Source organism: Lynx canadensis, chromosome A3 (assembly GCF_007474595.2).
Source record: "Lynx canadensis isolate LIC74 chromosome A3, mLynCan4.pri.v2, whole genome shotgun sequence".
NCBI lineage: Eukaryota > Metazoa > Chordata > Mammalia > Carnivora > Felidae > Lynx > Lynx canadensis.
Window position 1 is genome coordinate 23,972,998 of NC_044305.1, and position 27,734 is coordinate 24,000,731.

At 36.6% G+C, this 27,734-nt stretch overlaps 1 protein-coding gene across 7 annotated transcripts in view; it reads left to right on the forward strand.

Moving 5' to 3' along the window:
- The window catches only part of NCOA6 (nuclear receptor coactivator 6), a 107,627-nt gene that overhangs the window by 22,406 nt on the left and 57,487 nt on the right, over positions 1 to 27,734 (forward strand). For all 7 annotated transcript variants that reach the window (XM_030309738.1, XM_030309740.1, XM_030309741.1 and 4 more), the window contains one exon: positions 20,313 to 20,418. The gene's annotated coding sequence lies outside the window, so the exon portion shown is untranslated. The remainder of the gene's footprint in view (positions 1 to 20,312; positions 20,419 to 27,734) is intronic.

Consider the following 27,734-nt stretch of genomic DNA (forward strand, 5'->3'; position numbering starts at 1 on the left):
CATAATACACATTGTTCCATCCACATTGTTGCAAATGGCAAGATTTCATTCTTTTTAATCCCCAAGTAACATTCCATTGTGTATATATACCACATCTTCTTTATCCATTCATCAGTTGATGAACATTTGGGCTCTTTCCATACTTTGGCTATTGTTGATAGTGCTGCTGTAAACATTAGGGTGCATGTGCCTCTTCAGATCAGCCCTTCTGTATCCTTTGGATAAATACCTAGTAGTGCAATTGCTGGGTCATAGAATAGTTCTATTTTTAATTTTGGGGGGAACCTCCATACTGTTTTCCAGAGTGGCTACACCAGTTTGCATTCTCACCAGCAGTGCAAGAGGGTGCCTCTTTCTCCACATCCTTGCCAGCATCTGTTGTTGCCTGAGTTGTTAATGTTAGCCATTCTGACAGGTGTGGGGTGGTATCTCATGGTGGTTTTGATTTGTATTTCCCTGATGATGAGTGATGTTGAGCATTTTTTCATGTGTCTGTTAGCCATCTGGATGTCTTGTTTGGAAAAGTTTCTATTCATGTCTTTTGCCCATTTCTTCACTGGATTATTTGTTTTTTGGGTGTGAGTTTGATAAGTTCTTTATAGATTTTGGATACTAACCCTTTATCTGATATGTCATTTGCAAATATCTTCTCCCATTCTGTTGGTTGCCTTTTAGTTTTGCTGATTATTTTCTTCTCTGTGCAGAAGCTTTTTATCTTGATGAGATCCCAGTAGTTCATTTTTGCTTTTGTTTCCCTCACCTCTGAAGACATGTCAAGTAAAGTTGCTGTGGCCAAGGTCAAAGAGGTTGTTGCCTGTTTTCTCCTCTAGGATTTTGATGGCTTCCTGTCTTATGTTTAGGTCTTTCATCCATTTTGAGTTTATTTTTGTGTATGGTATAAGAAAGTGGTCCAGGTTCATTCTTCTGCATATCACTGTCCAGTTTTCTCAACACCATTTGCTGAAGAGACTGTCTTTTTTCCATTGGATATTCTTTGCTGATTTGTCAAAGATTAGTTGGCAGTACATTTGTGGGTCCATTTCTGGGTTCTCTGTTCTGTTCCAATGATCTATGTGTCTGTTTCTGTGCCACTACCATACTGTCTTGATGATTACAGCTTTGTAATACAGCTTGAAGTCTGGAATTGTGATGCCTCCAGCTTTGGGTTTCTTTTTTGGGATTGCTTTGGCTGTTCGGGGTCTTTTATGGTTTCATACAAATTTTAGGATTGTTTGTTCTAGCTCTGTGAAGAATGCTGGTGTTAATTTTGATAGGGATTGCATTGAATATGTAGATTACTTTGGGTAGTATTGACATTTTAACAATATTCTTCCTATCCAGGAGCATGGAATCTTTTTCCATTTTCTTGCATCTTCTTCAATTTCTTTCATAAACTTTCTGTAGTTTTCATTGTATAGATTTTTCACCTCTTTGGTTAGGTTTATTCCTAGGTATTTTATAGCTTTTAGTGCAATTGTAAATGGGATCAATTCCTTGATTTCTCCTTCTGTTGCTTCATTATTGGTGTATAGAAATGCAACCAATTTCTGTACATTGCTTTGATATCCTGCAACTTTGCTGAATTCAAGTATCAGTCCTAGCAGTTTTTTGGTGGAGTCTTTTGGGTTTTCCACATAATAGATTATCATGTCGTCTGCGAAGAGTGAAAGTTTGACTTCCTCCTTGCTAATTTGGATCCCTTTTATTTCTTAAAAAAAATTTTTTTTTTAATGTTTATTTATTTTTGAGAGACAGAGCATGAGTGGGGAAGGGACAGAGAGAGAGGGAGACACAGAATCTGAAGCAGGCTCCAGGCTCTGAGCTGTTAGCACAGAGCCTGATGCAGGGCTCAAACCCATGAATCCTGAGATATGACCTGAGCCGAAGTCAGACACCCAATTGACTGAGCCACCCAGGTGCCCCAGATCCCTTTTATTTCTTTGTGTTGTCTGATTGCTAAGTTTAGGACTTCCAACACTATGTTGAGTAACAGTGGTAAGAGTGGGCATCCTTATTGTGTTCCTGACCTTAGGGGGAAAGCTCTCAGTTTTTCCCCATTGAGGATGATATTAGCAGTGGATCTTTCATATATGGCCTTTATGATCTTGAGGTATTATCCTTCCGTAAGGACCTTGGTTTCTCACTGGCTGTTAGCTGGAGGCTCCTCCAATATAGCACACTGAGAGGGCAATAAATAGAGTCTTCCAGAAAAATAGAAGTCACATCTTTTTAACATAATCATGGAAGTGACATCCTGTCACCAACATCTGTTGGTTAGAAGTCACTAGGCTAGCCCACTCATGGGGAGGAGATTACACAAGGATGTGAATACTAGATGCTGGAATAATTGATGGCCATCTTAGAAGTATATCTCCCACAGAAGGCATGGTTTAGTGGCAGGTTGGGTCTAGATGGACCAAGGGGAAAAAGTAGCTTGTGAAATTTTCTTCATCTTTCCTGTATCAAACTGTATCTCTTTCTTCCTTCTGTCTTTCACATCAGCCTCTCTCCCCTTCACGAAGAGAGACATAAAGGTCACTCTCACAGTAAGTTTTTTATCTGAGTTGTTTTTGTTTTTATTTTATTTTATTTTTTTTTGAGAGAGAGAGCAAGCACTCGAGCTAGGGAGGGGCAGTGGGAGAGGAAGAGAGAATCCTAAGCAGACTCCACACCCAACACGGAGCCCAACATGGGGCTTGATCCCACGATGGGGGCTTGATCCCACAACCCTGGGATCATGACCTGGGCTGAAATCAAGAGTTGGACACTCTACCAACTAAGCCACCCAGGTGCCCCTTGAATATTTTTTATTGTTGTTAAGAGATTTAATTAAGGCTTCTTCCTGAATCATTTAGTGTTTATAGCTTATTTAAAAAAACATTTTATTATGGAAATTGAGACAGATACAAAAGTAGAATGCTATCATGAACCGTATGTACCTTTCACCCACCTTTAACAATTTATTTATTTTTTACCAATCTTACAAGTATATTCTACATACAATAAAATACACTCATTTTTTTTTTTTTTTTTTTTTTTTTTAATTTTTTTTAACGTTTATTTATTTTTGAGACAGAGAGAGACAGAGCATGAACGGGGGAGGGTCAGAGAGAGGGAGACACAGAATCTGAAACAGGCTCCAGGATCTGAGCTGTCAGCACAGAGCCCGATACGGGGCTCGAACTCACGGACCGCGAGATCATGACCTGAGCCGAAGTCGGCCGCCCAACCGACTGAGCCACCCAGGCGCCCCAAAATACACTCATTTTAAATGTATAGTTTGTATTCTGTCGGATGCCTATATCCTAACAATCAAGAAGATTTAGAACATTTTCACTCCAAAGTTACCTTGTGCCCCTGTTTAATCAGTCCCCATCCCAGTCCTAGGAAGTACCCATCTGATTTCTATTGTTGTGGGTTCATTTTGCTTGTTGTAAAATGTCATAGAAATGTTTGGATTCTTTTGATCACCATGTTTTTGAGATTCATCCCTGTTGCATATTTCAGTAATTCAGAGTTTTTCAGCCTTGGCACTACGGACATTTTGGGCTGGATAATTTGTTTTGCAGACTGTCCTGTGTATTGCAGGATATTTAGTAGCATCCCTGACCTCTATCCACTAGATGCCCATAGCATTCTCCTCTCTTCCTTTGATTGTAACAATCAAAAATGTCTCCAGACATTGCCACCTATACACTAGGGGACAAAATCCCCTCCCTTGACTGGTAGATAACTTTTACAGTAGTTGATCCTTTTTATTGTTGGGCAGTATTCCACTGTATGGCTACACTACAATTTATCCATTTACTGATTGATGGATATTTGGGCTGTGTCCAGTTTACTTTCAGTTTCGGGCTATTATAGATAGAGTTGCTATTAACCTTCATAGGAAGTCTTTGTATAGACATGTTTTTATTCAGGATAAATATCTAGGAGTTAGATTGCTGGGTCTTATGATAAATAAATGCTTAACTTTAAAAGAAACTGCCAAATTGTTTGTACATTTTTATAGTCCCACCACTATGGGAGTTCCAGTTGCTCTGCATCCTTGCCAGCATTTGATACTTATTCTTTTTAATTTTAGCCATTAGTGTAGGTGTGTTATTTGTCACTTTAATTTTCATTTTCCTGATGACTGATAGTGTTGAGCATCTTTTTATGTGCTTGTTGTAAAGTGTCTCTTCAAATCTTTTGTCCATTTTTCATTGCATTATGTCTTATTATTGAGTTTCCTTTGTCTTTTCCCCTATGTGTGCATAAACATATTTAAGAAATTAAATATTAAGAAAGACAAGACAATTGAAATAATGAATACACCTTTATATAGTTTCATATTTATTTATTTATTTATTTATTTATTTATTTATTTATTTATTTATTTTTAATGCTTATTTTTGAGAGAGAGACAGAGAAACAGAGTGTGAGTGAGGGAGGGGCAAAGAGAGAGGGTCAGATAGAAACCCTGAAGCAGACTTCAGGCTCTGAGCTATCAGCACAGAGCCCAACATGGGGCTTGAACCCATGAAACACGAGATCATGACCTGAACTGAAGTTGGACACTTAACCAACTGAGCCACCCAGGCACCTTACCATGCATCTTTTCTGATCACAATGCTGTGAAACTAGAAATGAGTCATAAGAAAAAAATCTAGAAACAACACAAGTGCATAGAGTTAAATAACATGCTACCAAACAATGAATGTGTCAACCAAGATATCAAAGAGGAAATAAAATAATACATGGAGAGAAATGAAAATGAAAATACAAGGGTTCAAAATCTTTGGGATGCAGCAAAAACTGTTCTAAGAAAGAAATTTATAGCAATACAAGCCTGCTGCAAGAAGCAAGAAAAATCCCAAATAAGCAACCTAGCCTTATCCCCAAAAGAACTGGAGAAAGAACAAACACACCCAAAACCAGTAGAAGGAAGGAAATAATAAAGATTAAAACAGAAATAAATGAAATAGAAACTAAAAAAAAAAAAAAAAACCCAGTAAAATAGGTTAATGAAACCAGGAGCTGACTCTTTGAAAAAATAACAAAATTGAAAAATCTTTACCCAGACTCATCAAAAATAAAAGCAGAGAGAGAGAGAGGACTCAAATAAGCAAAATCAAAGATGAAAGAGGAGCAATAACAACTGACACCACAGAAATACAAAGGATTATGAGAATATTATGAAAAATTATGTGCCAACAAACTGGGCAACCTAGAAAAAGTGGATAAATTCCTAGAAACATATAACTTTCCAAAATTGAATCAGAAAGAAATAGAAAATTTGAACAGACTGATTACCAGCAATGAAATAGAATCAGGAATCAATCAACTCCCAACAAAAAAAATTCTGGGATCCGATGTCTTCACAGGTGAATTCTACTAAACATTTAAAGAAAAGTTGATACATACTCTTCTCAAACTATTCCAAAACATGTAAGAGGAAGGAAAACTTCCAAATTCATTCTATGAGGCTAGCATTACTCTGACCCCAAAGCCAGATAAAGACGGTACAAAAAAAGAATTACAAGCCAGTATCTCTGATGAACATAGATGCAAAAGTCCTTTACAAAGTATTAGCAGGGGTGCTTGGCTGGCTCAGTTAGAAGAGTATATGACTCTTGATCTCAGGGTTGTGAGTTCAAGTCTCACGTTGGGTCTAGAGATTACCTAAAAAAATTATTAGCAAACCAAATCCAACAATATATTTAAAAATTCATTCACCACAAGTAAGTGGGATTTATTCCTGAGATGCAAGAGTGGTTCGGTATTTGTAAATCACTCACTGTGATACATCATATCAGCAAGAGAAGGGATAACCATATGATCATTTCAGTAGATGCAGAAGAAGCATTTGATGAAGTGTAATATCCATTTTTGATAAAAACTCTCAACAAAGTAGGATTAAAGGGAACATGCCTCAATATTATAAAGGCCACGTATGAAAAGCACACAGCTAAAATCACTCAATGGTAAAAAACTGAGAGCTTTTCCTCTAAGATCAGGAACAAGGCAAGGATGTCTACTTTCACCACTTTTATTCAACATAGTACTGAAAGTCCTAGCCACAGCAATCAGACAAGAAAAAGAAATAAAAAGCATCCATATTGGTAAGGAAGAAGCAGAACTTTCAGTGTTTACAAGATGGCATGATACTATATGTAGAAAACCCAAGACTCCACCGAAAAACTTCTAGAATTGGTAAATGAATTCAGTAAGGTCATAGGATACAAAGTTAACATATAGAAATCCATTGCATTTTTATACACTAATAATGAAGTAGCAGAAAGAGAAATTAAGAAAACAATGCCATTTACAATTGCACCAAAAAGAATAAAATTAACCAAGAAGGTGAAAGACCAGTATTCTGAAAACTAAACAACATTGATGAAAGCAATTGAAGATGACACAAACAAATGGAAAGATATTCCATGTTCATGGATTGGGAGAACAAATATTGTTAAAATGTCCATACTACCCAAAGCAATCTACACATTTAATGCATCCCTGTCAAAACACCAATGCCATTTTTCACAGAACTAGACAAATAATCCTAAAATTTGTGTAGAACCACAAAAGACCCTGGATTGCCAAAGAGTCTTGAAAAAGAAGAACAAAACTGGAAGTATCACAATCCCAGATTTCAAGATATACTATAAAGCTGTAGTAATTAAAACAGTGTGGTCTTGGCACAAAAGTAGACACATAAAACAATAGTACAGAATAAAGAGCCCAGAAATAAACCCACAATTATATGGTTAATTAAATTAAAGCAAAGGAGGCCAGAATATGCAATGGGAAAAAGTCTCTTCAACAAATGATGGTGGGAAGACTGGACAGCTATATGCAAAAGAATGAAACTGGACCACTTTCTTTCACCATACACAAAAATAACCGTAAAATGAATTAAAGACCTAAATGTGAGACCTGAAACGATAAAAATCCTAGAAGACAGCACAGGGGGTAATTTCTCTGATATCAGTTGTATGTAGCAACAGCTTTCTAGATATATCTTCTAAGGCAAGGGAAACAAAAGCAAAAATAAACTATTAGGAATGCATCAAAATAAAAAGCTTCTGCACAGCAAAGGAAACAATCAACAAAACAAAAAGCATACTGAATGGGAGAAGATAATTGCAAAGAACATATCTGATAAGAGGTAAGTATCCAAAATATATAAAGAACTTATAGGGGTGCCTGGGTGGCTCAGTCGGTTAAGCGTCCGCTTCAGCTCAGGTCATGATCTCACAGTCTGTGAGTTCAAGTCCCACATCAGGCTCTGTGCTGACAGCTCAGAGCCTGGAGCCTGCTTCAGATTCTGTGTCTCCCTCTCTCTCTGCCCCTCCCCTGCTCATGCTCTGTCTCTCTCTGTCTCAGAAATAAATAAAAACATTAAAAAAAAAAAAAAGAACTTATACAGCTCAACACAAAAAAACCCCAAATAATGCAGTGTAACAATGGGCAGAAAACATGAACAGACATTTCTCCAAAGAAGACAGCCACATGTCCAGCAGACACATGAAAAGAATCTCAACATCACTCATCATCAGGAAAATACAAATCAAAACCATGAGATATGACCTCACACCTGTCAGAATGGCTAAAATAAAAAACAAGAAACAACAAGTATTGGTAAGGATGTAGACAAAAAGGAACCCTTGTGCACTGTTGGTAGGAATGCAAGCTGGAGCAGCCATTGTGGAAAACAGAATGGCAGTCTTCAAAAGATTAAAAATAGAATTCGCGTATGATCCAGTAATTCCACTTTTAGGTATTTACCCAAAGAATATGAAAATGCTAATTCTAAAAGATATGTGCACCCCTGTGTTTATCATAGCATTATTCACAATAGCCAAATTATGGAAGCAGCCCAATAGATGAATGGATAAAGATATGTGTGTGTGTGTGTGTGTGTGTGTGTGTGTGTGTGTGTGTGTGTGTATAATAGTTATTATTCAGCCATAAAAAAAGAATGAAATCTTGCCATTTGCATCAACGTGGATGGATCTCGACGGTATACTGCTCAGTAAATAACTCAGAGAAAAAAACATACCATATGATTTCACTCGTGTGGAATTTAAGAAACAAAACAAGTGAACAAAGAAAAAAGACAAATGAAACACCAGACTCTTAACTATAGAGAACAAACTGGTGGTTACCAGAGGGGAGGTAGTTAGGGGAATGGGTGAAATAGGTGAAGGAGATTAAGAGTACATTTATTTTGAGGAGCACTGAATAATGTATAGAATTATTGAATCACTATATTGTACACCTGAAACTAATAAAACACTGTATGTTAATTATACTGCAGTAAAAATAAAAGAATGATAAAATATTAAAAAGTATATACCAAGAACTCTTGTGGGTGCCTGGGTGGCCCAGTTGGTTAGCATCTGACTCTTGGTTTCAGCTCACATCATGATCTCACAGTTAGCAGTGCAGAGCCTGCTTGGGATTCTCCCTCTCTCCCTCTCTGCCCCTCCCCCACTCGTCTCTGTCTCAAATAAATAAACTTAAAAAAAAATTTACAATTCAATTATAAAGAGTCAAATATCCCAGTTTTAAAAATTGACAAAAGATTTGAATGGATGTTTCTCCAAATTGTGGCAAATGGAAAATAAACATGAAAATATGCTTAACATCATTTGGCATCAGGGAAATGCAAATCAAAAGCACCATGAGATACCACCTTACACCCACCAGGATAGCTGTACTCAGAAAGGTAATGACAAGTTGGCGGGGATGTAGAGAAATTGGAACCCTTGTGCCCTACTGGTGGGAATGTAAAATGGTGTAACTGCTTTGTAAAACAGTTTGGAAATTTCCTCAAAAGATTAAACATAGAAAATATATGACCCAGCAATTTTACTCCTAAGTGTGTGTGTGTGTATATACGTATGTATATGTGTATGTAAATATGTATGTATGTGTACATGTAATCGTGTATACATATATGTATATATATCCGAGAAAAACGAAAATACGTCCATACAAAAACTCGTATACAAATATTCATAACAGCATTATTCATAATAGTGAAAAATGGAAACAACCCAAATGTATCAGCTGATGAATAAATGGATAAATAAATGTGGTTCTGACAGTGCGGAGCCTGCTTGGAATTCTCTCTCTCTCTCTCTCTCTCTCTCTCTCTCTCACTCTTCCCTGAAGAGTGAGAGATGTTATTTGGTATTTTAAAAAATACTGTTACTTGCTACAACATCTTGAAAATATTCTAAGTGAAAGAAGCTGGTCACAAAAGACCAGTTATTATATGGTTTCTACTATATGAGGTATCTAGAAAAGACAAATGCTCCTTGACCTAGTCTCAACTTTCCCCTTTAATGGGGGGGGGGAGATTAACACATTAAATTAAAAACAGCATATTAGCAAAATTGTTCATTGTACTCAGATGAAGATGATGGTGACTAGTAATAGTTCATCTTTATTTCATACCTTATAGATCTTTTCAATGATTATTTTTTGTAAAAAATAGCATTTGGGGTACCTGCGTGGCTCAGTCAGTTAAGTGTCCGACTTCAGGTCATGATCTTGCTGTTCGTGGGTTCGAGCCCTGTGTCGGGCTCTGTCCTGACAGCTTCATCCTGGAGCCTGCTTTTGATTCTGTGTCTCCCTCTCTCTCTGCACCTCCCCCACTCATGTTCTGTCTCCCTGTGTCTCAAAAATGAATAAACACTAAAAAAAATTTTTTACAGGCACCTGGGTGGCTCAGTCGGTTGAGTGTCCGACTTCGGCTCCGGTCATGATCTCCCAGTCTGTGAGTTCGAGCCCCATGTCAGGCTCTGTGCTGACAGGTCAGAGCCTGGAGCCTGCTTCGGATTCTGTGTCTCCCTCTCTCTCTGCCCCTCCCCCACTCTGTCTGTGTGTCTGTCTTTCTGTCTCTCTCTCTCTGTCAAAAAAAAACATTAAAAAAATTAAAAAAAATTTTTTTTAATAAATAGTATTTATGGGGTACATGGGGGGCTCAGTTGGTTGAGCATCTGTCTTCAGCTCGGGTCATGATCTCACTGTTTGTGAGTTCAAGCCCTACTTCGGGCTCTCTGCTGTCAGCATGGAGCCCACTTCAAATCCTCTGTCCCCCTCTCTGTCTGCACCTCCCCTTCTCATACGCTGTCTCTCAAAAATAAACAAAAAAAGATGGTGTTTATTCAGTGCTATTTATTCAATAAATAAGCAGCATTGAATAAATAGAAAAATAATATGGAAAGAAAAAAGTCTCTCAATCATAATCCCAAATAATTGATATAGTTAAACGTCAAGGATAAGGAACATAATAGTCCATTCCTAAATTAAAGGATCAGGGTAGTGTTAGGGTTATGAGTTAAGGATAGGGTTAGGGTTAGCCGTCATGCAAAATGGCTGTGAGGGAGTAGACATGGTAAGTAGCCAACTTCTGATGACTATGTAACTGGAGTAGGGCTGGTCTTGCACCTTTGTAAACACTTCCTGAATGTTGGGTATCAGAAGCCCAGAATTCACACTCTTCATTTGTGCTCAGAGCTTATCTTCCCATGGAGGCTATAAAGCTGAATAGGAAAAATGTATTTTTTTTTAATTTATTTTTTAGAGGGAAGGAGAGAGAAAAAGAGTGAGAGAGAGAGAGAGAGAGAGAGAGAGAATTCCAAGCAGGCTCCACACTGTCAGAGAGGCTCGAATTCACGAATCATGAGATCATGACCTGAGCTAAAGTCGGACATGAACCAACTGAGCCACCCAGGTTCGAGCATACACAAGTTGGGGAGGGGCAGAGACCGAGACCGAGACACAGAATATGAAGCAGGCTCCAGGCTCCCAGCTGTCAGCGCAGAGCCTGATGCAGGGCCAGAACCCACGAACCATGAGATCATGACCTGAGCCAGAGTCAGGCACTCAACTGAGTGAGCCACCCAGGCACCCTGAGGTAGCCTCCATTTTAATTTCCAGTTTGGATTAACTTTTTGAAAGGAGGAAGATGACAGAATAGTGTGGAGAATAGCCAATAGTGGAAAAAGGAAGAGTTAGAGATCTTGCACCAAATAATTTCCAGTTCTTCAGGGAAGTATGATTAACATTGAAGTCAGGGCACCTGGGTGGCTCAGTTGGTTAAACTGAGTTTAAAGTTGTGTCTCCCTTTCTCTTTGCCCCTCCCCCACTCATGCTTTTTCTCTCTCTCTCTTCTCTCTCTCTCAAAAATAAACATTTAAAAATTAAAAAAACAAAAACATTGAAGTCAAATAGCCAGGGATTAAAATAGTCATAGTGTCCCTAGATCTGGAAGATGTTAGCCCATCATTTTCTAAATGACAACATGGAAGCTAAGAAAGGTTTAAGTGATTCCAAGGATGTGGAAAAAAACAAGATGGAACACAGGGTGCTGCAGTTCAATTTTAGATTCTATATAGTTACATTTGTTTTATTTCCACACAAATAATATGGTTTGTATTACTTATATTAAAAAAAATTAAACAACCAAACTTTATGATAATAAAAGAAAAAGCTTTTGTTTCTCCTTCATCACTTTTTTGGAGCAAATTATTATTTTTTTTAATGTTTATTAATTTTGAGAGGGAGGCAGTGCATGCAAGTGAGTGTGGGTGGGGCAGAGAGAGAGAGAGAGAGAGAGGGAGAGTGAGAATCCCAAGCAGGCTCCGAGCTATCAGTGCAGAGTCCAACGCAGAGTTTAAACCCATGAACCATGCATGACCTGAGCCAAAATCAAGAGTCAGATGCTTAACTGACTGAGCCACCCAGGCACCCCATTGGAGCAAATTCTTAACCACATTCCCTACCTGACTCAGTTTCCTCATATAAGGTAAATTAAATAATGTATGAAAAGTGTGGTTCTAAATTTGCACATTAGAATCACCTGGGTAGTGTTTCAGTGCCCAACGCTCAGGCCACAGTGCAGACATAGTATGACTCTGGAATTATTTTTTTAAGTTTCTCAAATAATTATAGTGTGTAGCCAAGGTTGGGAGCTCCTGAAGTTCTTTCAAGGCATATACTCATTTGATCTCAGATATTCTGACTTCAGTCATTTTGGAGTTACTGCGGCAATTCTAATTAGTGGGTATTGGCCTGAAATAAACTAGGTCACTTGGTTCTGATATTTCTGCTAATTGTGTACTATGTATGAGTAGGGTAGAGTCACCCTGGTGAGAAGACAGTTTGGTATATGGTGGGAGAAGCACTGAATTTGAAGGTGAAAGACCAGGCTTTAGTCATTATCCTGTCACAATCCTAGTCTATAATTTCAGTCAAGTCACAATACCACTGCTGTGATTCAGGTTTTTCCTTTGAGAGTTGGGGGGAGTTAGACTGATTATTATGCAAATTCCTTTCTAGCTTTTAAACTTCAAGTTTGTGAGTTAGTGGGGGTGGGGGAAAGGCAGTTGATGGATTTGTATGCCTTAAGAATAAGTGAGCAAGGGGGCAGGACACTGATAAAAGCATTGCTGAAGGAGCCAGCTGTGGGATGGGATGGGAGTGGGTGGGGAGGAACAGACTGGGTGAACAACAGAACCTGGAGATAAGGGAATGGGGTGGGAAAGGGTTGGGAAGCAAGTGTAGGAGACTGGCTGAAGGGAATATTGTTGAAGGTGGTGACAGTGGCTCAGCCCTTGGTAACAATGTGCTCCAGGTTCTTAACCTTACTGTCAAATGACTCAAGGAAAATGTGGTCAGAGGGGCTCTCCTCAGAACTAGGAGATAGAAAGCAGAGGCTATTTTTGTTGTTGCATGCCTGAGATGGGGTAAGAGTAGAAATATACTTGCTGCTCAGTGTTTAAGAGGGTAGTAGATAGCTGGCTTTTTTTTTTTTTAATACATAATGCATGCATGTGGTTCAGAAATAAAAACATTATAAAAAAGATATACAGGGAAAAGTCTTGAACCCACCCTCAGCTCCCAGGATTTATTTATACCCTTCTCCCCATAACTTTTTAATATGAAAAAAAAATGTTTTTAATACAAAAAAGTTGAAAGAATAATACAGTGATAATAGTTTGCTATATTTGCATCATCTGTTTACCTACCTATCTTTACTGAATACTTTGAAAATAAGTTGCAGACATTATGACATTTTATCCCTAAATACTTTGGCATGCATCTCCTAAGAATAAGGGCATTTGCTATACAATCACAAATAACATTACTACACCCAAGATGTTTTTAAAAATGCCCTAATATCTTCTGTTACTTCACATTCAGTTTTTCCCAACTGTCTTAATAATTTTATGGCTGTTTTCTTCAAAGCAGGTCTAAGTAACGTTTATGAATTGCATTTGGTGGTCATATTTGTAAAGTCTTTTAATTGAGAACTGTGTCTTCCCCCTATCTCTTCCCTTAAGATTTTGGGTTTTGAAGAGACCAGATCAATTTTGTTGTAGCAAGCCACACATTCTAGATCTGATTATTTCTTCATGTAGTCAAATACTTCTTCATGTATTTGTTCTTTTTGCTCTATCTCCTGAATTTTCTATAAAGGAGAAATTACTTTTAAAGACTTTTTAGACCTAGGCTAGGCATTTTTACTAATAATCATCATAGATGATGACTGGTGTTTCAGGTAAAATCACATCAGAAGGCATAAATAAAAGGTCTCACTGTAATTGTTACTGGATTTGATCACCAGGTAAAGCTGGTGAATGTCATATCTTTCCACTCTAAAGATACTTGTTTTCTCTTTGCAATTAGAAAGTAATCTGTGGAATAATCCGTTTGCACCATGGGAGTCTTCTGTTCCCCAGCAGTTTTCACCAGATGGTTTTTAGCATCCTTTGATCATCCTTGCCTGAATCACTTACTTCATTGGAGTTTGCACAATGGTGATTTCAAAAATTCTTTCCTTCTGCATTTATTAACTAGCATTCTGATGTAAAGGAGAGCTTTCCCTCTTTACCAAGGATGAATGTTTCTTAAAAGACAAAGTAAATTTCTTGCTTCATCCTTTTTTCTTTAATTATCAATCTTCAGAGTAAGGAATTGATGTCATAGTTACACCTAATAGTGACTTTCTGAGTAATTTTTTTACTCTCTGAGCTATTATTTACTCTGAGCTATTATTATATATTTATGGATTTCTATTTATTCATGGTATTTTAATCAATTTTAGTCATTAATTCTTTTTGATACTTAAATTGTCTCAAATTTGCCGGTAGAAACCCCTTAAACTGGCTCCTGGGTCCTTGTGACTTTGCTCCCTATTTGTGTGAGTGCTTCCTTGCCCTCCTCTGGTACAACATGTTTTTTTTGTTTTGTTTTGTTTTTTTCCTAGTTTACCTTGAAGCTAATAATTTTTACTGTTTTGTGGGGTTTTTTTGTATTTCCTTCTAGAGGTTTTTTTTGTTTGTGTTTTTTTGTTTTGTTTTGTATTTTGTTTTTTTGTTTTTTTTTTTTGTCAGAGGGAGTGCGAGTGGGGAAGAGGCAGAGGGAGAAGAAAACAGAGAGACCATCGTAAGTGGGCTCCACGCTGACAGTGTGTAGCCTGATGCAGAGCTGTCTCATAAACTGTGAGATTATGAGCCCAAATCAAGAGTCAGATGCTTAACCAACTGAGCCATTCAGGCACCCCTAGAGTATTTTATTTTTAATACTAACATATATAAAATATTTTTCTCCTCTTTCCCCACTAAAAGTAGCATCCTGTAGTCAATGTTTTATTCCTTGTTTTTTCTTCTCTCAACAGTATATCTTGGAGATCATTCCACATCAGTGCATAGAGAGCATCCATATTCTTGCTGCCTTTCCTTTTTATTAGATGTACTATAATTTAATCAGTCTCTGTTGATGGACATTTTGGTAGTTTCCTATCTTGCTCTTGCAAAAATGCTTTTATTGAATAACCTTGTGTATGTGTCATCTCGTAAGGGAGCAGGTTTATCTGTAGGATCAGTGCAGTCAAATGCTCTACCACTGAGCTCTACCCCCTCTTACAGGATCACCAACCAGAAGTGAGATTGCTGGGTTAATGGTATATGTAATTGTAATTTTGATAGATAATGCCTACTTGCTGATGTTAGACAACCACTAGCAATGAGTGAGAATGTCTGTTTTCCTATAGCCTTGCCAAGAGAGTGCATTATTATATTTTTGGATTTTCACTAATCTGATGAGTGAAAAAAATGTTTTCTTATGTGTGAAGTTTAACATTTTTTATATGTTTAAAGTTCATTTGTATTTCCTTTTCTTTGAATTTTATGATCATATTCTGTGCCCATTTTTGGACACAATACTTTGTCTAAATTGCTGTTCTCTTTATAATATCTATATATGCATACACATATACATACACAAACCTGTTTTTTTCTATTGTATGTTTATATATGGGAAATTTGCTCTTTCATTGTCAATATTTTTTCTTTGTCATTTTGTTTGTTGTTTGTTTGTTGGGTTTTTGTTTTGCTTTACTTATGGTATTTTTTGCCTTGCAGAATTCTTTGATTTTTATGTATTTAAATTTACCCATTTTTTTAATGGCTTTGGATTTTATGTCATAGTTAAAAAAATCTCTACCCAGTTCAAGAGTATAAAAATTTCTTCTGTACTTTCTTCTAATACTTGTATGGTTTCATTTGTTGCATTGAAGTTTTGGATCCATTTGGAATTTATCTTGATGTGAGGTATAGCTCTAAGTTTATTTTTTCCCCAGGTGGCTACCTAGTCCCATTTAATGAAAAATCTGTTTCCCCCACCTTTATGAGATACTAAAATTCTACATCCATTTTGATCACGTTTGGGGATTTTAGTCTTCCATTGGTCTCCCATCCGTTTATATGCCAGTACTCACAGTTTTAATTACTGAGGCATTATGTTTTGATATCTGGTAGGACTTGTCCTTTTCCCTACTCTTATTTTTCAGAGGTTTTTTTTTTTTTTTACTCTTTTTATTTCCATGTGAACTATAAAGTCAGCTTTTCCATTTTAAAAAAGTTAGAATTTTTCTTAATGTTTTATTTTATTTTTGAGAGAGGGAGAGAGTGCAAGCAGGGGAAGGGCGGGGGGGGGGGGTGGTGAGACACAGAATCCAAGCAGACTCCAGGCTTTGACAGAGCCCGACAAAGGACTCCAACCCACAAACCGTGAGATCAAGACCTGAGCCGGAGTCAGACACTTAACCAACTGAGCCACCCAGGCACCCCAAGAAGTTAGCATGTTTTAATAGGATTGTTAGATTCTAAATTAGGGAGAATTGATGTTTATGAGTCTTTTTTCCTCTCTCTCTCTCTCTCTCTTTTTGAGAGAGAGACCACGAGCTGGGGAGGGGCAGAGAGAGAAGGAGAGAATCTTAAACAGGCTTCATACTCAGCATGGCACCCAACACGGGGTTTGATCTCACAACCCTGAGATCCTGACCTGAGCTGAAATCAAGAGTCAAATGCTTAACCGACTGAGCCACCCAGGCACCCTGTGAGTCTTTTTGTCTAAGAATGTGGTGTGTCATTCCATTTGTTCAAGTCTTTTTTGTATTTGGATCCTTTATTAGTGTATTTAAAATTTCATCTTTTTAGTTCAGTCCTAAATATTTTGTCCTTTTTGGGCTGTTATAAATTAAATTTTTCCCCACATATTGATGATTGATTGCCTATGTAATAAAGCTGTTGTTTTCTGTATATTTTGTACCATTCTACTTTGCTGAATCTCTTATTTTTGCTGTTTTCTTGGTTGATTTTTCAAGATGTGCAAGAATACAATTATATCATCTCCTGATAGTGATAGTTTTACATTCTTCCCAATTTTTTACTATTATTCGTCTTGTTTAATTTCACTGACTTTATATACCTATGATAGAATGTTTAATAATATTTAGTAGATATCTGCCCTCTTCCCAACTTTTCCCCATTAAGCAAGCTGCTGACTTTAGGCCAAAAAAAGATATATTTTGTCATGTTAAGGAAGTGTTTATATATTTGATTTTTTTTGAGAAGTGTTAAATTTTGTCAAATGACTTTAAGTATCTGTGGAGATGATCATATGACTTCTTCCCTTAGTTTCCTCATAGTGAGCCTTGCTTGTATTCCTAGACCAAACTCTACTTAATTATGATACATTCTTCATCTAATGTACTGTTGTATTCTATTTAAAATTTGATTTAGAATCTTGCATCAACATAAGAGAGATTATAGCTTTCTGCCTGCAGTGTGTATCAGCTTTTGATATTCATGCTATATTTGCTTCATAAAAAGATTTGGAAAGTTTGCTTTCTTTTTGTATGTTCTGGAACAGTTTCAGATCATTAGACTTAATCTGTTCTCTAAAGGGTTAATGTTTCCATTAAATTTGTGTGTGATGCTTTTGGGGGGCATTATCATATTTATATAGGTAGAGTGAACAAAAGCTTGAACAAAATAGTCTCTATGGTCCTTTTAATTTCCTTTGTTTCTGTGGCTATTTCCTTCTTATTTCTTATTTTATGTATTTGGACTTTCTCCCTTTACTAGATTAACGAGTAGTTTATTTTATTGGTTTTTCTTCCAATGTACCAATTTTTGGATTTATTTATTGTTTTTCTGGGTTTTGTTTTGTTTTGTTTTTAGAGAGAGCGCAAGCAGGGGAGGGTCAGAGGGAGAGGGAGAAGCTCAAGCAGACTCCACCCCCAGCATAGAGCCCACCGTGGGGCTGGATCTCATGACCTTGAGATCATGATCTGAGCACAAGTCAAGAGTCAGATGCTTAACCAACTGAACCACCCAGGCGCCCCTCTTTTTCTGTTTGTTTGTTTTTTTTTTTTTATTAATTTCTCCTTTTATCTGTATTAATTCCTTCATTTTGATTTCTTTCAGTTCACCTTACAGGTTTTTTTCCTGACTTTTTGAGTCAGACATTTAACTCCTTCCTTTCTTTTCTTCTTTCTTTCTTTTCTTTCTTTTTCCTGATGTAGGTATTTATCGCTGTGAATTTTCTTCTTTACTGGTTTGGCTGTATTCTTTAGGTTCTAATATGTAGCATTTTCCTTATTTTGGCATTCTCTAGAAATTTTGCAATATTGATTTCTTTTTTAACCCAACTCCAAGGGTTTTGTTGTTGTTTTAAGGTGAAAAGGCCTTTGTTTCTTGATTTTATTTTAAATGTATAATTTCAGTACATTGTACTGAATCAGAGTATTATTCTACTGTTACTTTTTGGATTTATAGAGTTTTTTTCTTTTTTAAATTCCAGTATAGAGTGTTATATTTGTTTCAAGTGTACAGTGTAGTGGTTCAACAATTCCATGTATTGCTCAGTGCTCATCAGGGTAAGTGTACTGTTAATCCCATTCACTATAGAGATTTTCTTTATGGCCTTTTTAAAAAATGTTTATTTATTTTTAAGAGAGAGAGTGTGCAGGCTGGGGAGGGGCAGAGAGAGAGACAAAGAATCCCAAGCGGGCTTGCCACTGTCAGCACAGAACCCAGCACGGGACTCAAACCCACGAACCAAACTGAAATCATGACCTGAGCCAAAATCAAGAATTGGACGCTTAACAGATTGAGCCACCCAGGCATCCCTCTTGATGGCCTTTCTTAAGGTCATTTTTTGTTAATGTTCCATGGAGTTTTGAAAAAATAGCTTAGACTTAAATTAAAAAATAATTAAGGAGCATAGTTCTTTCCCTAAGAATTATTTATTAATGTCTAGTATATATATCCATTTAAAAATTTGAAATTATAAAATCAATATTTGACAATAATGTAAAACCATAACAGCCAAGTTAAAGACATTGTAGACTGATACTATCTTTTCTTTTTAAAATTTTCTTACTGTTTATTTATTTTTGAAAGAGAGAGAGCAAGCAAACCAGGGAAGGGCAGAGAGAGAAGGAGACACAGAATCTGAAGCAGGCTCTAGGTTCTGAGCTGTCAGCACAGAGCCCAATGCGGAGCTCGAACCCTCGAACTGTGAGATCATGCCCTGGGCTAAATTCTGACTCTTAACCAACCGAGCCACCCCAGCGCCCCAGACTGATACTACCTTATTAAAGTGGGAATATTTTTCTGAAGCATGCCAAAATTAGACACTTTCCATGCAAAATTTCTATGTGTACCATAAATAATACTTAGAAAAACTGAAAATTTAATGAAAAATAAAATAAAATTATATAAAAGTAGGAAAAAAGCTTAAATCTATACTTTATGAAGTTTATTTATTTAAAAAAAATTTTTTTTATTTTTTTTATTTTTTTTTTTTTTTTAAATTTTTTTTTTCAACGTTTATTTATTTTTGCGACAGAGAGAGACAGAGCATGAACGGGGGAGGGGCAGAGAGAGAGGGAGACACAGAATCGGAAACAGGCTCCAGGCTCTGAGCCATCCGCCCAGAGCCCGACGTGGGGCTCGAACTCACGGACCGCGAGATCGTGACCCGGCTGAAGTCGGACGCCCAACCGACTGCGCCACCCAGGCGCCCCTAAAAAAATTTTTTTAATGTTTATTCATTTTTGAGAGAGATAGAGCACAAGTGGGGGAGAATCAGAGAGAGAAGGAGACACCGAATCCAAAGCAGGCTCCAGGCTCTGAGCTGTTGCACAGAACCCAATGCAGGGCTCGAACCTATAAACAGTGAGATCATGACCCGAGCTGAAGTTGGACACTTAACCCGCTGAGCCACCCAGGCACCCCATATACTTTATGAAGTTTAAAATGAGTTTTGAAATTATGTTAGAACAAGCGGGTCTTGTATTTAGTGTGTGTAGAAAATATTTTGGTCTTGGCTCCAAGTATCTGCAAACAGTGTGGCATGATGATGTTAATTCATTTTAATTTGACAGGTTTAAAAATGGAGGTAAAGGGAGGAGGTCTCTAAGGCTTAGGGTCCCAGTTTCATGATCCTTTTTTTTTTAATTTTTTAAAAATTTTATGTTTTTTTATTTTATTTTTGGGAGAGAGAGAGCGCGCACATGCATGAATGGGGAAGGGGCAGAGAGAGAGGGAGACACAGAATCCAAAGCAGACTCCAGGCCTCGTGCTGTCAGCACAGAGCCCGATGCGGGGCTTGAAGCCACAAACCACGAGATCATGACCTGAGCTGAAGTTGGATGCTTAACCGACTGAGCCACCCAGGTGCCCCGCCCCCCGCCCCAGTTTCATGATTCTTAAGCGAAGGCAGTATATGTCCTGGAGTTTGCTTCTATACTCTTTGAAATGCTTGTTGAATAGTGGTTTGATCTCAGAAAAAAGATATTCTTTGTAGACTTAATGAAAACTCTATTTTAACATTCTCTAAAGACGTCTAAGTTGACTTGGTAACTTGTATTTGCATTGGCTTCTGTTATAAAGATGTCACCTCTGTAATTTCTAATTTCTATATGATACTGCAACTTTCTCTTTGTCTCTCTTTTTTAGAATTTTTATTTGGCTGCTGCCTTTTGAAATACAGGCCCTAAAAATGCCAGCTTGTTTGGACTTAGAAGATGACCTGAATAAATGATAAAAAAATAAAGACATTTTGGTGAGTGAAATCTTTTGTGAAAGAGTGGTTAAGGCTCAACTTAATTCCAAGCAATGGAATGACTCTACTAAAGTTACGTAGCAAATTAAAAAACTGTTTCCTTTATCATCTAGCGTTTTGTCAAAGGAGAAGATGGTCCTTCAGCCAGTTATCGAAGGTATCAGTATATTTAATGAAGCCCCAAATTCACTAAGTTTGAGTGCCTTCTGTTCCTCTGGGGTTGAGAACTTGATCTATTTTTTTCTTTCTCTTCGAGAGTCCACATACCTCTTAGGAGGCACATCATAACATTTAAATGCATTTCAAATATCTGGTCTATTCCAGCACTGTACCAAACCCAGCATAGTTCACTCACACCTAGCATTGTACTAGTCAGTCATGGGAGTTGTAGAAATTGAAAATTGGTGACTGGGCCTTATGCAGCTACAGTGTGTTTCATTTGGCATACATAGTATTTTTATTTTCCGAAAATGTAAACCTATTTTAAAATCTGGAGATTTCACTGAATATATGGATTTTAGCCTTTTCTTAAAATTCAGAACATCTGCCCAACTCCTCCCATCCTTCCAAAAAGAAAGTAATAAGCTGGAGCAGAGGATAGTAGCTGCTTAGCATAGATGGGTATGTGAGTTTCCTGTTACCCAAATCATTCATACAGTGTGTGTAAATACACTTAATATCCAGTGTTCTTCTCTTATTTTATCTGCCTAACCGCTATGAGTATGTAAGTTTGTGGTTTCTGATGCAGATCATAGTGTCTTGTCTTTTCAAATGGCAGCCAAGCTGATACTCTGAATAACCTGTAACAATCTTCTACCCATTACACCAGTCCCTTCTGTTCATATGTAAATGTAAATCTGGTGCATATTAGCTGGGTATATATATAATATGTAAGGTATATAAATTTATATATTCATAAATAATATAAATTTATATATTTACAAATATATATGTTTAAATATATTTATTTATTTTTAACCCTACTGTGATTTGGAAGATGTTCATAAGTAAGCTTCTAAGCCTTCCTGATGTCTGTGGAGTTTTACCTTGGAGCAGCACTATGTTGCTGGTATGATTGCTTTTTTCTTCCTTTTTTTTTTTTTAAGCTTTTTATTATGAACAATTTCAAACATTTTATAAAATTATACTATAAACAAAAGTATAATAAACACCTGTATACTAATCACCTATATTTAACCATTATTAAAATTTTGTCATATTTGCCTAATCTATTTTTCTCTCAATTATTTTAAAGTAAATTACAAGCATCCTGATGTTTTACCCCTGAATGCTTCAATATGCATCTCTTAGAACATTGCCCTATATAACCATAACACCATTGTTATCACACCTAACAAAATTAGTGGTAGTTCACTAATTATCCTAAAAATGTGCTTTACATCTTTTTTCCAAACCAAGACCTAATAAAGGACCATACACTGCATTTGATTTTTAAAAAAAATTTTAAAAGCTCTTTTATTTTTTTTTTTAATTTTTTTTTTTCAACGTTTTTTATTTATTTTTGGGACAGAGAGAGACAGAGCATGAACGGGGGAGGGGCAGAGAGAGAGGGAGACACAGAATCGGAAACAGGCTCCAGGCTCTGAGCCATCAGCCCAGAGCCCGACGCGGGGCTCCAACTCACGGACCGCGAGATCGTGACCTGGCTGAAGTCGGACGCTTAACCGACTGCACCACCCAGGCGCCCCAAAAGCTCTTTTAATGTAGAATAGTTTCACCCATCTCTTTCTTCCTTCATTACAACTGACTTACTGAAGAGGCCAAGCCAGTTATGCTGTAGAAATCCTACACTCTAGATTTGTCTGAATATTTCCTCATGATGTTATTTAAGTTATACCTCTGTCTCCTGTATAAAGATTTTATTATATTCAGGTTAAACATTTTTGGCACATTTCACATAATGTTTTATCCTTATTAATGATCCTTTTCTGAATTATTTTATCAACAATCACAAAATTGTGATTTTTCCAATGATATCATTCTTTTTACATTTAAGTTGGCTTTCTTCTTAAAAAAGAGCTTTCCTTTATCAACTGGAGCTATTTGGTTATCCTGAAATATTACCCTTAAATGATTTAGTTTGGAAATCTATTTCCAAAAGTAGAATAAATAATATGCTTGCTCTTTAAATTCTCCTGGATGTCACATTTATTCTTAGGTTCTTTACAAAAGATCAAAAGAATGAAATATGGCCTTTTGTAGCAACGTGGATGGAACTGGAGAGTGTTATGCTAAGTGAAATAAGTCATACAGAGAAAGAAAAATACCATATGTTTTCACTCTTATGTGGATCTTGAGAAACTTAACAGAAGACCATGGCGGAGGGGAAGGGAAAAAAAAAAGGTTAGGGAGGGAGCCAAAACATAAGAGACACTTAAAAACTGAGAACAAACTGAGGGTTGATGGGGGGTGGGAGGGGGTGATGGTGGGTGATGGGTATTGAGGAGGGCACCTGTTGGGATGAGCACTGGGTGTTGTATGGAAACCAATTTGACAATAAATTTCATATAAAAAAAAAATCAAAAGAGCCCCTGTTAGAAGTGAAACCAACAGATAATCTGGAAGTTTATTATGTGGCGAGTGAGCAAATTAACTGGTGGTTAATCTTAACAAACCCAGAGAGATAGCACATGTTTTCTTGTGATGACCATAAATGAGCAAGTGAGTCTCAAACTGGTCAGCTGTAATGATTTCTGTCTCCAAGAGCAGTCACTGAACTGCATTTCACTCAAAATTAGTTAATTGTTTTGATTATAAATCCTTTGTTAAAGACTAGATTTTAAGTGGACGTTATGTCAATGAATATGTTATCAGGAAGAAGCTTCTTTAAAAAGTTTCTGGAGAGGAGGCCAGCAATTTTTCATACTTACTTTTAATTTCTTCATTTTTTAAGCACCTGTGTAGTGCCATAGTACTTTTAAACCAGTAATTCTTGAATTTGGATTAGTTGATTTGTTTTATCTGCCAGGAGATGGTTTTCCAAATTCAGATTTGCCAGCCTTCATGACATGACCGATGACCCCTTTAGAAGACAGATTTTTAGTTGATCTCTTTCTTTCCAGTAAAAGATTTCTTTTGGAAAACACTTCTTAAATTTTAAATTCTTTTCTTGTAGTTGTTCCAACTGGGGAGTAGCTATTAAATAGCTCTAGTATTTCAGGCAGTCTCAGCGATCAGTCGTTTTCCTGATGAGTAACAGCTTTTAAGCCCTAAAGTCTTTTTCAGTCTTGTTTATTTACCTCTAAAGTTCTTTAAAATCTGTAAGGAGCAGATGGCAGTTGACTAAAGGCAATGGTATTTATAAGGGATTTTCTGAATGCTGTTGTTTCTTAACCACCCAAGTCACACTATTCCTTTGTAACAGTTACAGTACTAGAAAAGGTGCTTTGCTCAAACGTAAGTTTTTTTGTTGTTGTTGTTTTATTGTTTTCATGTTTACTTACAACAGAGGAATTTTTCCCCCTAAGATTCCTTAAATTGGTTTTTGGAAATTCTTTGTTCTTGAAATTTAATTGACTGTTTAAAAAAGAAAAAGAGGGAATACAAACTGGTGCAGCCACTCTGGAAAACAGTATGGAGTTACCTCAAGAAACTAAAAATAGAACTACCATACGACCCAGCAATTGTACTACTGGGTGTTTATCCAAGGGATACAGGTGTGCTGTTTCGAAGGGACACATGCACCCCAATGTTTATAGCAGTACTATCAACAACTGCCAAAGTATGGAAAGAGCCCAAATGTCCATTGATGGATGAATGGATAAAGGTGTTGTATATATATACAATGGTATTGCTTGGCAATCAAAAAGAATGAAATCTTGCCAATTACAACTAAGTGGATGGAACTGGAGGGTATTATGATGCTAAAAGAAATTAGTCGGAGAAAGACAAATATCATATGACTTCATTCATATTAGGACTTTAAGATACAAAACAGATGAACATAAGGGAAAGGAAGCAAAAATAATATAACAACAGGGAGGGGGACAAAACATGAGAGACTCTTTTTTTTTTTTTTTTTAATTTTTTTTTTTTCAACGTTTATTTTTGGGACAGAGAGAGACAGAGCATGAACGGGGGAGGGGCAGAGAGAGAAGGAGACACAGCATCGGAAACAGGCTCCAGGCTCTGAGCCATCAGCCCAGAGCCCGACGTGGGGCTCGAACTCACAGACCGCGAGATCGTGACCTGGCTGAAGTCGGACGCTTAACCGACTGCGCCACCCAGGCGCCCAAGAGACTCTTAAATGTGGAGAACAGAGGGTTGCTGGAGGGGTTGTGGGAGGGGGAATGGGCTAAATGGATAAGGGGCATTAAGGAATCTACTACTGAAATCATTGTTGAACCATATGCTAACTAACTTGGATGTAAATTTAAAAAATAAATTATTAATTAAAAAAATAAAATAGGGGTGCCTGGGTGGCTCAGTCGGTTGAGCGTCTGACTTTGGCTCAGGTCATGATCTCACAGCTCGTGAGTTCAAGCCCTGCGTTGGGCTCTGTGCTGACAGCTCAGAGCCTGGAGCCTGCTTCGGATTCTGTGTCTCCCTCTCTCTCTGCCCCTAACGCACTCTCATTCTGTCTCTGTCTCTCTCAAAAATAAATAAGCATTAAAAAAAAAAATAGAAAAGTCTTAAAATAAAATACACACCTTTCTATTAATTAGAATAACAAAGAACCAAAATTCAGAACTTGGGATAAACATGTATTTGAAACTAGATGGAAGGAGATTTACTAAAAGAGTAGAATTTTTAGTAGTAGACTAAACAGAAATTTCACTGAATGAGAGATCTAATTTGTAATTTCCTTTTTCCCTCATTGTAAAAGCTGCCAACAAGAAAAACAAACTGTTCAGAATAAATGGAGTAGGGGAACCTGTTTGCATCTATGGATCATGACTTTGATATCTAAAAGGCTGAAATGAGTGGAAAGAATATGAATATTAATATAAGTTCCCTGAACTAGATAATAGTTATTAGAATGAATAACTGAATCTAAGTGCTATATTCTATAAGTTTTCTATATTCTATCCTGTAAGTTTTCCATTTTTTTAATATCTGACAATTATATCCATTATCCATAATCTGACAATTATAAAAGTCCAGTTTTAAAGACTTTTGTTCCGGTTCTGCCTCATGGAATGGTAAAGTAGTAGTATTTTTTGTTTTTGTGCACTTTTAAATCATCCGATAACCTGATTATTCAATTGATCATATTTTAAATATTTTAGATAAATTTGCCTTAAAATTAAATTATTTATTCTACAACTGACACAAAAGATTAAAATTGTGATTTAAATTTGCTATATGAGTATCCACTTTGTTAGAAAAATGTATAAAGTTGGGGGGTATTTTATATACTCCAACATAATCTTAGGAATGAGAAGTAAGGTATGTAGATGCTTAATGTGTATTTTCTGTTTTATTATTATTATTATTGATGTAGATATGCTGGACTTCTGTCTTTAACATGGGCAAATAAAACCATATAGTATTTTGTTTTTACCAGAGTTTTACAACATGATAGCTTATCGAATTAGTGATATACTGCCAAAATAGTTTTAGAAATCACCCTCTAAAAACCCAACAACTCTATCCTATACCTAAGCCAGTAGATCAGTTTGTAGGCATCTCTTTGCAGAACTGATATGCTAGTGTGAATTTGAGGTAAAATATTTAGTATTTAGGAAAGAATAAAAAACGATTCTTGCATGGGACACCTGGGTGGCTCAGTCGCTTAAGTGTCTGACTTCTGCTCAGGTCATGATCTCACGGTTCATGGGTTCGAGCATCCGGCTCTGTGCTGACAGCTCAGCGCCTGGAGCTTGCTTCGGATTCTGTGTCTCCCTCTCTCTCTGCCCCCTCCCTGGCTCACACACTGCCTCTCTCTCTCTCTCTCTCTCTCTTTCTCTCTCTCTTAAAAATAAATAATAAAACATTAAAAACAAATTAAAAAAAATGATTATTGCATGTAAATCCTAAATGAAATGTCAAAGAAGAAGTAACTCAATAAAAGTATGTTATATTTAAACATTAAAAAAAAAGAAAAGTTAAACAGTTTTTAAAAGTTGATAATTTTTTTCCATTTATACTGGTATTATAACCTATTACAGCATATTTAGCTTTGCATGTCCCTAAATGACTTGTAGCATATTTGGAAAATAGGAAAAGAAAATTTACCAGCCTAGTACAATCACTGTTTGCATTTTAGTGAATTTATTTTCAGCCCTTTTTTTCTTATCTATCTTTAAAAAAAACACATAGTTGTAATTCTATAAGGAATGTTTTTAAATTAGAAGAGTTGTGTGAGGTTCTTATGTATCCATGTCATTCTGGCTTAACACAGATGCTAAAAAATGAATGTTCACTCACTTTTGGGTTAAGAAGTGATCTTCAGTCCCAACGCTAATGGAGAAAATGGCCACATGGTGTGATTGTTAATACATGTATTCTTTGATAGACAGCATAACTGAAAATAACAGATAATGTGACTTCTCTAGATCTAAAAGTTGAAAAGTAATTTAGTTGTGTCCTGGACACAGTTCTTTCTTTCTATAAACATGTGTTAACTACTTATTTTCCTTTCCTAAAAGTATTTAAAAATGTTTTATTGTTTTGTTTCTAAATTATTATTTTTAGCCATATAACTATTAATAATGCTTTAAAAGTTATTTTATTTATTTTTTAAAGTTTATTTATTTTTGAGAGAGAGAGAGTGCATGCACACAAGCAGGGGAGGGGCAGAGAGAGAGGGAGACGCAGAACCTGATGTGGGGCTTGAACCCATGAACCATGAGATCATGACCAGAACTGAAGTCAGACGCTTAACCGACTGAGCCACCAAGGTGCCCCTAAAGTTATTTTAAAGGGTCCTCAAGACTTTAGGATTTTAGATAGTCCTCCAGATGTTTTTAGTTGGGTCAAGCTTTGCTTTGCAGGTTAGAAAAAGAGAATGGCTTTAGAAACCTTGGCTCCTCTGAAACTTTTGTCAGAACAGGAATAAGGGGAGTATTGGAGAGCCCTTTGCTCTGTGGGGTCAAAGGCTTATATAAATTAATTTTCAAAATATAACTTGTTTTATTTTCTTGTGATTGCTTGTTCCCTCCTCCCTGTATTCTAGGTAGCTTGACATAATAAACATAAACATTATAATAAAAGGAACTTTATTTAAAACTGGTGAATTTTTATTTCAAGTATTTTTAAGAACTAATTATTATAGACTATCTTAGTTTATCCTCTCTGTAATTTCTTAATGTTTATAGTGTGCTTTCTTATTATTTGGGAAATAAATTATAGTT